Source organism: Cydia pomonella, chromosome 6, assembly GCF_033807575.1.
Source record: "Cydia pomonella isolate Wapato2018A chromosome 6, ilCydPomo1, whole genome shotgun sequence".
Lineage (NCBI taxonomy): Eukaryota > Metazoa > Arthropoda > Insecta > Lepidoptera > Tortricidae > Cydia > Cydia pomonella.
Window position 1 is genome coordinate 24,200,829 of NC_084708.1, and position 12,730 is coordinate 24,213,558.

The 12,730-nt window shown below is 37.2% G+C and overlaps 2 protein-coding genes across 7 annotated transcripts in view; both read right to left on the reverse strand.

The window, feature by feature from the left end:
* LOC133519349 (proteasome inhibitor PI31 subunit) overlaps nt 1–12,730 on the reverse strand; it is a 495,710-nt gene that overhangs the window by 445,918 nt on the left and 37,062 nt on the right. The gene's annotated exons all lie outside the window — the stretch shown is intronic.
* The window catches only part of LOC133519351 (PRL-1 phosphatase), a 47,486-nt gene that overhangs the window by 8,138 nt on the left and 26,618 nt on the right, over nt 1–12,730 (reverse strand). The window contains exons 1-2 of one of the 4 annotated variants that reach the window (XM_061853391.1): nt 10,241–10,410; nt 218–369 (exon numbers count right to left, since the gene is read on the reverse strand). The gene's annotated coding sequence lies outside the window, so the exon portion shown is untranslated. Of the gene's footprint in view, nt 1–217; nt 370–1,004; nt 1,224–10,103; nt 10,411–12,730 lie in introns of those variants that run through there. The other 3 variants (XM_061853394.1, XM_061853392.1, XM_061853390.1) reach the window with 3 other exon arrangements.

Below are 12,730 nucleotides of genomic sequence, written 5' to 3' on the forward strand. Positions count from 1 at the left end.
TATTACATGGACTGTCATAAAAATGTTGGAGTATTGATGGTTGTAAAGAAACCTAGTTTCCTCCTGAGTTGGAATAACCCTGGGCCCCTAAGTATAGAACTGCCATCACCATCAGTCGCAGCCGCATGGATGTAAGGAAACTGTCCTAACTCTGGGTTAGCAGAACCTCGGGTTCCTTTAGGATAAAACTGAGAAAGCACTAAGTTCAGAATCTTACCTGGACTGTCATAAAGATGGGGTACAGACTTGCTCCCGGCTGCATGGGTCTCAGCTCGGCGGTCCGCCGCTAGTTTATTTGTGTTGGGCCTGGCAGTACTCCGCGCTGTCCAAGCGGAACTCCATCAATGTCGCCACAGAAAGAATATCCAGCTGGAACAAGAAAAAAATGGAGGTTAGGCATAATCAACTATAGCCAGACGTGGAGCTACATAACAGCTGTAACGTGGCTTGCCAATTAATCCTATCCAGGGCCTAAGCATCCCTGTTTTCATGTAGCCGCTCCCAGGGTTTTTCTTGCACCGTCTACCTTGCAGGTATATAGCATGTCTCGATCTGTTTACAAATATCATTCGGAAAAAATATAAAACATATCGACGTATTCGACGTAACATGAAAGAGATGGGCTTGAACTATTCACTAACGGACACTAAAAGACGATACGGCAAAACACATAAAAACATCTTGGATGGGCCATTGTGTTTCATTTTTTCAAACATTCGTGCTCATCAAACCACCGGGGCAACGACCTCTGCAGTCAGGGTCAATATTAACTATGCTAACTAAATCAAAACACAATAACTCGTACATTTTCAGGCCGTGATCACCCCCGGCTCAGCATAGACCTCTCGCCTCGTGTCAACAATGAAACAATTGCTCGTAAAACAAAAGACATTATGCAAAGCTATTGTCCGATTCATCAATCCAAGCATATCGAATTGAAAGTAAAGGTTTTGATCACGAATTATTTCATAAAAAATATTGCATTCGAACACAATGTAACTCACTCAATGACTGGTTGTGCGTATTCCTTTAAAAAAAGTTCTATTTTATTTATACACTAATTAGCACATTACGAAAACACTGAACATCACGACACTTATGCACCAACTGCGGCACAACGGTGAAGAGAGCCAAAACCACAGAGTCCAAGAATTCACTAGCCCTAAAAGAAATTGGCATCTTCAGTTGAAGAGTGACTGAATCAGTACGTTAGGATGGAGTAAAACAAAATGAAAATGAGCACAACACGATAAAGACGACGGATTATGAGAACGCCGCGAGGTCGACTCAAAAATTCACGGCGCAACAGATTTTGGCAGCTGCCCCACAACGTGGGATTCTGGCTTCGCGTCATATGTTTACATTTAAATACTCAATCGTGATGGACGAAGTTATTCCGATAGGGAAAAGTCAAAGTATTCACAGGAATTTGCTTATTTATCCACTTTAGATTATATCGAGGAAAACGAACGGCTTAGGACGAGGCCAGGCGGAAAACTGGATTGGGACGAGTTTTAATCAAAATTGTGGTGAATTGCCTAAGGCCTTTTAGGTTAAATATAAACAAGTGGGAAATGTTACGCTGAAGCAACAAGAGAAAAGAAATTTAATTATAATTGGCTATTTTAAAATTAAGATCCCAGGAATAAGGTATTAATCGAAATCCAAGAATAACTGGGAGACGCGTATAAATTCGGCAATAGCAAATTTATTTCTGAAAATGCTACAACATTCGTGGGATTAAGACAGTACTTAAGCTTTAGATGGAGGAACAAGTTCCCTTGCAAAGAAACGGGGAAACTTGAGGAAAGGGAATAAATAAAACTGAAGAAACAAGTACAAAACGGAATATTGCGGACTATTGGAATCTGCCAAAGAGAATTCTAAAAAGCCCTGAATCGTTAGACGCGACCTGACGGTCGATAAACTCCAGACTACACACGTGTCCAGACGTTTTAGACTAATATTTATAATGTCTCGCCGAACTCTGTCTAGACATTTAGAGAACAATTAAAGTGCGCTTAGTGACATCGCCCCCTTTACCTAAAAGATGCCAATGAACGCGTGGAACGAAGGTCTATCAATAACATTGGCAATGTTCATGGAGAGACAATGCATGGATGTGTTAAGTACATGTTTTCACATTTATAGTCCACACGTGGCAAACAACCGCAACAAGGACATTCTAACCACAACAAACAACTTCGCAAACACAACACCGCGATTGTCTACAATTTTTTTAATAGACAGAGTAAATTCGATGAAGGCACGCAACATTGCTAATCCAAAAGACATTTGATAGAATTGGGTTGGCCTTAATCGAAAATTGATGGCAAAGTCGTTCTAAATATACAAAAGACAGAACTGTTGCGAATTGTTTCTGATCATGACGCAGGCATAGTTATACATATAAGCATATGGTTAGGCATAGCTGTTTGCGTTCCGCATACAGCGTCCTGCGAGGTCGCCAAGCCTAGTAATTGTTTGCAACTAGCCACTGACTTAATTATCTGAACTAAAATAGCAGTCAGGAAATAAGCAGCGATAATTTATGTTCTTATTCTTCCAACAAATTCTATTTGAAGTTTTGTTAAAAATAGCTATAATTTCTCGTGAAAATTCTTATCTAATTTGAATCCCGTTAGTACAATAATTCTCCGATGATAGTATAGGCATTAGTATTTAACTTTAATTCAAATATTTGTGATTTCATGCAAGCTTATAAATAAAAAAACCGGCCAAGAGCATGTCGGGCCACGCTCAGTGTAGGGTTCCGTAGTTACTCTTCCGTCACAATAAGCTAAACTGGAGCTTAAAGTATAGTAAATTGTTAACCAAGGGATGAAACGGTACCTTTCACCCGAGTTAAACAAATAGGCAAATTTGCATAATCAGTATCTAATTAAAGTAAGTCTTTTTACTATGAAGGGAAAACTTTTTGCGATAACTCAAAAACAGCTAAACTGATCATGTCCGCTATAGTTTTCATTTAATGTCTTTCTTAAGCTCTACTTCCACGATTTTTTTCATATTTTTTGGACCTACGGTTCAAAAGTTAGAGGGGGGGGCCACATTTTTTTTTTTCTTTCGGAGCGATTATCTTCGAATTTATTCACTTTATCAAAAAATGTTTCTTGAAAACCCCTATTAGTTTTGAAAGACCTTTCCAACTATACCCCACACTCTAGGGTTGAAGCGAAAAAAAAAATTCACCCCCACTTTACGTGTTGGGGAGGTACCCTAAAAAAAATTAAATTTTTAGATTTTATTGTACGACTTTGTCGGCTTTATTGATTTATATATCCATGCCAAATTTCAGCTTTCTAGCACTAACGACCACGGAGCAAAGCCTCGGACAGACGGACAGACTGACAGGCAGACAAACGGACATGGCGAAACTATAAGGGTTCCGTTTTATGCCATTTGGCTACGGAACCCTAATAAAAAAGCCTCTTTATTTCCTTAATTTTACACACGCGCGTCATTCCCTATCATACGAATATCGATGAAAGTACGTAACTATAGTTTGATCATTTGTATATAATTCATGTCATAAAAGCCTAACATCCTATTTCAGTTAGCAACACAAGGATACTTCTATTATCAGACAACAAAAAAATTGGTTTTTGTCACATATTCGCCAATCTTCTATGAAATTTCAATCACGTCAGAGATAGCTGTTTATCATATCGTATAGGATTAGGCTATCGGACGAAGTATCACGGCTCAGGCGTGTGTTTTATTAACAATGTGGTCACATATCTATCTGCATACACGCATCGAAGGTCATGTAGAGATAAACTAAATCTGTTATCAATTTCATAACACGATAAAATGCAATTTTTCGTCAGAACTCAGCAACGGGGTAAAAAGCTGTATCCTCCTGCTAAGTACAAAGAAAAATTAAAAACTCAGAACAAAAATTTGCGTAACCAAAACCTATATCTTCCATCTATGATTGCGATATCTGTACCAAAGACGTAGAATAATAAAGAGTAATAATAGTATTAATATAATTGTAATTCTGTATAGATGTCACGTCAACAAACACGAATTTTCATTTTAACATCCTGAATTGCGCAGCGAATTCAGAAAACACGAAAAACATATTACGCAGTCCATTTGCAGGTAAACGTCATAATGACGGTATGAAATATGCGACATTGCCGGCTGTGGGCAAAACAACGAACATGCAGCGTCCGGTAAAACTTGCAGCTTTTCGGTGCACTGCTACCTAAATTGCCTGATGTAAATGAAGATTTAACAAGTTCGTATTGCATCATTAAAACATGTTACTCAGCTGGTGATTTGCATAAAGCATAACTCAGCGGTAAATCAAAACAAATATTTGGATTACTTATTACGTTATTGACTTATTATATAGTATGCAGTGTTTAACAGAATGCAGTGTATTCGGAGATTTCGATATGTTTATGAATGATTTTTATTATTATTATTATTTGGAGCCTGTCGTGTCCCACTGCTGGGAAAAGGCCTCCCCCCAATCTCTCCACTGATCTCTGTCCAGAGCTATGTCTGGCCACTCCTTCAAGAAGGAGTCCAGTTCATGAATGATTTATAAAATTTAATTCTTGCTCAAGTAGGTACTGTTAGGTCAACCTGATATTAGCGTGATAAATAAAAAAATAAGTTGACTGTTGACAGCAAACAAGAGGAAATGAGATAAGGAGAGCACAAATATTTTTACCTTGGGTGTTTACGGGTGGCGCCAATAAGTCAGGCACATAAAATCTAAAGAAAAAATATTAAAGATAACGATATAAATAGTTAACCATTTTCATTCAATTTAAACACTAAAATGTATGCCTGCTTCAGATTTTTGCGATAACGTATCGTCAAATAAAAACCACAACTAACGTTCAAACGGATCCAAATAATGGTTTCAGTTTCGTCGAAATACAGGTTTTATTGGTTAATGTACTTATTTACTAATATCGATAACTAGTTATTATATAATGATTGATGTAGCTGTGTGCATAAATAGACTATGCTTGCATTGATACGAGTATACTGAGGAAGTAGTTAATAGTTATTTTTATTTATGATACTATTGCAGAATAAATTAAATTACGTGTATTGTACGTTTTACAGTACATACGGTCCTTTAAATTTTAGACATAGGCACACGGAAAGTGCTAAATCCCGCATGCATCATATGTACTATAAAACGTTGTACAATAAACGTGCGAATAGGTAATTAGCAACTCATGTCGGTTTAAAACACTCTCTCCCTCTTATTTTATCACCACTCGCTGCAAATTTTCTACTTTTTCGCACTTGTATCGTAAATAACTAAAGCAATGTTTGAATTCCAGTAAACTGTTAATCATTAGAAGATAACAATAACAATGCCGAAATCTAAAACGGCGAAGTATTCGTAGCTATCTATGCCCCTATATCTAGCAACAATCCACAAGGTCTATTACTTTCGTTATTACAAGCCGCCCGTCAAGTTGGCACGGGCTCTTCCTGCTCCATTAATTTGATGATGTTAACGATAAAATTGCCGCTTGCAAGCGACGCCTAACGGTTAGAACACTTTAACCCTCCAGAAATTAATATTGCTTATAGAATACAATTTCCTGTTTATATAGATAACGCGAAACGCGATGTATGTCGTTTTTAAAAAAACGCGTTGCAACTTTTGCAAGCTTCAATTATCTATCAGTCTTGATTTGTCATTTTGACTAAATAACGGGAGGATAGAATAATTAATAGAATAATTGAAACATACTATAACAAAGAAAGTATTAAAAGAAAAACAATAGTCTTTATATTATCTAATAAGGACCATGTAGAACAATTAAATGCCAATATGAACGCAACAAGGATGGTATTACAAACAGACGTTTGATACGAGAAGATAAAGAGGTCAGCAATTTTACAAGAAAACATGATGAATTTGCATTCATCATAGCTAGTTAACAGTCATATGTTAAGAAAACCAGTAGAATACAATATTCTTGTTATATTCCTATCTATAAAGTTAAATCTCACGATAAAGACATTACCAAGAACATTAACGGATAAGCATACACTACTTATCTTGTCAATGGTAATCCGATTCCAGTACAAGTCAAACAGTGTTTTATGATATCCCCACTTGTAGAATAAACATGCCGGTGATTCAAGGCAAGTTTGCACAACCATAACAATTATTGAACAATGAAATACCTAATTACCAGTGACGTGTCATAAGATATGTACTATACTCTATCCACGTTAACGAGCTAGTATAACGGTCTCTCTTTTGCACGTTTGTATGCAGATGAAAAGGACAAAAAAAGGCAGTGGGCGTAAACAATGGTACCTCGCTGTCCGGCCCGGCTTACATGCCGTCGCTCGGAATATTTATTTTTATATTCCTTATGGTTATAATCATACATCGGGGTTTCTGGTGCGAGAATATTAAATAATTACCAAACTACGAGTATGAATTAAAAATAGGTAGTAAGCACTAAAACTGCTTAGAAATGTTAAAATAGTAGGTATCGGTTTTTGGTTATTACCCTTTTTTTTTGGCTAATGTCAAACATTAGCACGGCACCAAAAACCCCGATGTATGGTTAATATTTATATTTATTTTATATTCTTTTTGGTTTATTTTAAAGGACCAACTGAATATTTATGATCAATAGTGAAATAACGAATTGGCGGACTTAAATTTAATGCTTAAGGCACCATAAGTATGTATATTAATATTACGGAATTCAAAGTTACAAAACTAAAACTATCTATTGATCATAAATATGAAATTAAAAAATAGTTACTGGATAGTCACAATATTTAACTAAATAGGTATCTGGCTACATATAACAGTATTAATAAAACCAGGTGTTTGTTAATAAAAATATTTCATCCATCTCCGAGGCACTAGAATCATTTTCTAAATTTATTATAAATCTATCCAGCGGTTCGACTATACTCATTTTTGTTTCTACCACTTCTATTACGTGCTTGATGCATTTCTTCCATGACTCAGCATTTACTTTAGAAATACCTTCCCGGAGTAACTGTTTCACTTCCGCTAGTTTGAAAGTTTTATTATTGTTGGCTACGTAACCCTTGACTTGCGACCAAATCATCTCTATCGGATTCAATTCGCAGTGATAAGGGGGTAATCGTAGCACTGTCTTATTTCTTTGTTTCGCTATTTCATCTACAACAAACGCCTCATACCTATTTTTATGAGCTCTTACAATATTCAATAAATCTTTTTTGTTCATATTAATTGTAAATAAGTTCCTTTCCTTTAACCAATCAATGATTTCATTCTTTCGTGATTGTGTGTTGGGTACCTTTTCTATTTTTCTTGAATGGTATGGGGCGTTATCTAGAACAATTACAGAGCCATCTGGAATCTTATCAAGCACCTGCGTGAACCATTCTTCAAATACCTCCGCGTTCATGTCTTGATGATAATTTCCTTTGTTCTTTGATTCAAACACTAATAGGCCGCCTTCAACAAATCCGTCTTCACTTCCAATGTGTGTTACGATTAGCCGCTTACCCTTGCCTGCAAAAATAAATTATTTTTTTATTTATTCTATTTATCTTGTTAAGTTATTACAAGAACGATAACTCACCTGATGGATTTCTCAAGCCAGAAGATAAACCATTTATCATAGCATGTCTTGCATTTTGGATCGTCGAGTCAAGCCAAATTAAGCTTTTAGTGTGACCCTCGTTTACCCACGTTTCATCCAAGTAGAAAATCTTTTTTCCCGCTGCTCTCGCTTCCTTCACACTTTTTGAATAATTTCGCCTCCAATATTGTAGATCTTTTCGATCATTCATAAGACTATTGCGACTTCTTTTAATAAACTTGAATCCAATATGTCTTAATAACTTGTGAAGTGTAGACCGCTTATAATTTTCTAGAGTTGTATCGCTGTTGACCACGTTCAAAATTTTGGTTAGTGTCGGGATTTCATTCCGTGAAAAAAACTCGTGCACTATTCTTCGCAATGCGTTTTAAGTAAAGCTGTCCATTGTGTTTAGCACAGTTTTGCGCTGTCTTTCTTTTTTAGGTGATAAAAGGACATTATTCGTTTTTTTTTCTTTCACAATTTTGTACACTGATACCCAATGGATACCTAATGACGACGCAACAGCCTTCGCAATTTCATTGTGTGAGGCATCTGGAGTCTCTCTTATAAAAGTGTCATACAAATTGCATATCATCACTTTTTCATGTGACAAAAAATGCTGCCTCCGCCTTTTCTTAGGCGCGATTGGTGAATTTGCCATTTTAGTTCGCCAAAAATCAGTCCAAAACACTAGCCGAGTCACACAGTAGACAGTCCAATAATACACAAGCCGAGTCACACAGTATGCAGGAAAGTCCAGTAAACAAGCCGAGTCGCCAAGTAAGCAGAACATATTCCAGTAAACAAGCCGAGTCACAGATCAATCGGGGAACAATAGAATGGAGAGCACTTTAACGCGTCCGCACCGTACAAAAAATAGAGTGAACTGTCATGTAAACTGACCCGTTGCAATTGCATCGCCCTTATCGCTGACCATTCACGTGCTGTCTGAGTTTTCTGGTACTAGCTCGTTAACGTGGATAGAGTATAGTTAGTGAACTCGTTTACGTAGATAAATATGTGAATTCGACTGGCCATGAGACGGATGACATTGGCTTTGGACGCGGTTGAGGACAAAATTCATTTAATATAGATGATGTAACAGTAACTAGTTAATATAAACAGTATACTACAGGTCAAAATCAATTCGTTGGCAACAGTTATACCTTGAAGAATTGACCGGCATAGCAACAGCAAACAAAAATTCGTGCAATTGCTATTTGGCAAAAATAGCAATCTATAAAGGTGAAAATAAAGAATGTTCAGTTGCTGGTAGAGCAGGAAAGTGGAGCGAATATAAAGCCCGTCACAGACGGAGCGATAATAAACCAAAAAAGATAGCAAGACATCTTACGATGTATTTGATTTTGAGTCCATACACGAAACAATAATATATAGAGATAGAGATCTTTATGTGCATACCAGTTTGAATTGGGTGTAGCAAAACATGTTGTTCACAATATCTACCTTAGATAGTAATTATTACAAATTTTCTAATTATTACAATATTTTTTCAGTTATAACAAATAACATAGATAGCTTCTTTTGATTGACCGTAGTTCTGTAGAAAGCGACCAACATTTTATTTTTGTTAAAGTAACTTACATTATAACAAGTGGATTTGATCGCTTTTGCATTGATAAAAAAAATTACTTGGTCGTTTTCTGCATAACTACGGTCAATTATAACTATATTTTTTACCTATGAACTAGAATGTACTATACCTATTAAAGTATTATATTTAAAGTACAAGTTACATATTACCATCTTCCATAAATTCAGCTATTGAATAGAAACATTTATCCACCAGCATATATTTTAGACGGTTTATGAAATTTGAATCTGTTTGTTCGGGTTTTTAAATATGTGGTATTTTGTTATATTACGGTATCTTACAGCAAGGCATCTTGAGATACCTTGCTATATATAGTATATTACGATATATTTTGGTATCTTACGGTAAATTAATATGTCGGTATTATCGCTCCGTCTGCGACGGGCTTAAAACAATCGTCAAGAGACCTAAAAACTTCGTTAAAGTAAAACTTGTTGTGCAATTCGTTTAATGTACCACACCCTCGCAAACAATACTCTAGGTATTTGCCCTGTGTAATTTACAGAACATGCGAGACCAGACACATTACGGGTAGTTTAGTTGTTTAGACTACTTACGCTGATTAAAGCAAATAATACTATAAACTAGGATCTACGTCATTATGCACGTGACTAAGTACGTAACAAATGTGCGAACATGTAGGTATCTAATGAGTATCGAATTCAACTACGTCAACGTGAACACTGTTCACAGCGAAAGTGTGGGACAATAACACTGATAAGAATTGCGTGCGAGTGCAGAATTAGACGTGTGAATGGGATATTTTAAAAGCCAACACCTGTTGCTTTCAGAAAAGCGAACTAAACTGAACGAGGACGCAAACTAAGAAAAACTTGCACTTAAAACAAGTGAGGAAACTAAAACAACCTCACAATTACCTGACCACCTATTTTGACCATATCCAGCAGAAACACTCGACACTTTAGTCACTACACGGCACAGTAAGAATTCGGCGCGCCGAAATCGTGTCAGCGAAACGGGCCACGCAAACGATGACACAAATAACAGCACTTACATGTATCTGGCGCTCGTTTAATAGTTATTGAAACACAAAATAGTTAATGTGGGGAATTTAGCACACGCAACAGAAGCTGTCGTTTTAGACAGTTGGCGAGGTTAGGCGTTCACATCGCAGCGGTGACGTGCGGGCGGCGGTTGTGCACAGACTGCCGCCGAGTGGCCGCGGCCGCCGGCGCCCCACGACGCGACGTCACGCGGGGGCGTTGGCGTCAGCCGCCCGACGTGCCCGAGCCGACGCCGACACCCGCACGCGGGCCGCTATTAAAAATGGGAGAAACTTTTCGCAAGTTTGTAATGAATCACGAATTGAGGATTTTGATTCTTCCAATGTCATTAGAACATTTCTAGGTCAGACTGAAAATAAATTGATATTCTACGCCAATTTTATTAAGAACCATAACTTTACAGAAATAATAAAGTAGGTACAACCAAAACCCTGAATGGCCGATCACAATCGAATAAATTAAGCAAAATCATGGCTGATGAAAAGTAAACCCAATAAGTACCAAGAAACCTCTTCTAAAACCAAAACTTTCTCAAATCCTTAAACAAATATCGAGGTAATTGTTAGGTTATACGTACCAAAAGAAATCAAAATGAATAAGCACCAACCATCACAGTCCGATAACTCCTGATCGCAAACCGATAAGGACTGAACTGAATGCGTACAGTTGGCGACACGCAACTCAATATGCATCGCTGTTGACAGACCCAGCGACTAAACATTATAATGCTTTTCTGAAGACTAAACTTCTATAAAGGCATTGTTATCCAAGTTTTGACTGGTCAGGTGACACCGTCTGGCTTCAGAGTAAATTTATTGAATTCAATGTGAAACTTGGCGTTGGGTTTCCAAAGATCGATTGGGTTAGTATTAAATTTTATTACGTATTCAAATATGGTACTATAATAGCATTCTTGACGTTCATACTTACTTGAAACCATATATTTGCCATCGAGTTCAAAAATGCTGCTGCTGCTAATTAGTACTATTGTTTGCGATTTTTTTTAATGTTGCGGTTAATGAGAGTTCACCGACATGATAAAAAAATAAACACGAATTCGTTTTGTTCATTTTGCTAAATTATATAAATGACCAGTGATTCTAAAAATACCAGGATAAATTTGCCAAAGCGACAAGTATAAAACGCTCAGTGCCGTAATTGCTGAAGTTATTTCAGCTTCTCTAATTAACACATTTAACGTTACTGCCAAATTGACCGCAGTGTTAACAAGCGACATCGTCGCATTATGATTTCAGCTACACCATCTTATCATGATATTTTACGATTATTACTCTAGCTAGACGAGTAGGTTTTATATCTTAGAAGATATAAATTTCGAATGAAGACTCAGACACCAACATAACAGAAAACTATTTTAATCAAATAGAAATATATTCTGGAAAGAATCCGTAATGGATAGATTGCAAAGGGAATACACTACAGCGCCTTCGCAAGTATATTTAGATTCAATACAAATGAGTTCAGAGGGGCCTTCCCAGAGATTGAAGAAAATAACGTTAAAGGCAGCCGTTTATAACACGGAAAGAGCTCATAACGAAATACAAAAATGTTTCCTCGAGGCACTCGTTTACGAAATTCTCGTCACGAACAAGCGAGTGGCGCATTATGAGCCTATGTCTTATAGCGGAAGCAAGCTTTCCCCTCATACAGCAGCCCACGTATTTGTCCATAGCACGTCAGGATAAAGTTAGATCCGCCCACACTGTATATGGGCTAATTTTCCGCTCGGGTTCAAATTAAATGCTCTAGAAACTCCTACGGAAAATTTCCATTACACTACCAGATTGAAAGTGCAGATTTAATTTCGCTTTCGCCTATTTCCCATTTAGATTCATAACAGAAATGTCTTGGGATATGAAAGATAAAGCCAAAGCTTATCGCTTAGTCGAGATTAAACGACGCAGTTAATGAGCGATGTACTCAATTTACAAGACGGATAATGATTTCATCAAATAATAACGCGTGATATCGTGCACACGTCTGTGGTCTAATGCGCAATATAATGCAGACGTCGTCGTTTGGACCAACCACCCAAGAACAAAGGTGAGGGGCACACGTGTAAGTGGCAAATGCAATCCTCGCCCAGGGACAAAAAGTTACGAGCAAGGTTGCGGAAAAGGCCAAACTGCCTTTACTGTCTCCCGTTCCAAGGTTCGGGAAATATGAGCCCAATTAAATGAACAACAAACAGACTTCGATGTAATTTGCTTTTTGTTACTTAATGGTTTCTCAAAGATAGCAAAAAGTGAGAGAGTTTTTAAACAAGACCTCTTCAAGCTCAACGAGGCAAAGTGGCCACTTAGTCTCTAGTGGGCTGTTATTGACGCGATACAGTTAACGGTATCATTACCCAATAAAGCGAACAGAAATTTAAATACAAAGGAATAAATTTGGCGCCGCAAATAGATCAGAACAAAGATAGGAGAAATTCTTTCATACTGGCATTTAAGGGTTCCAGG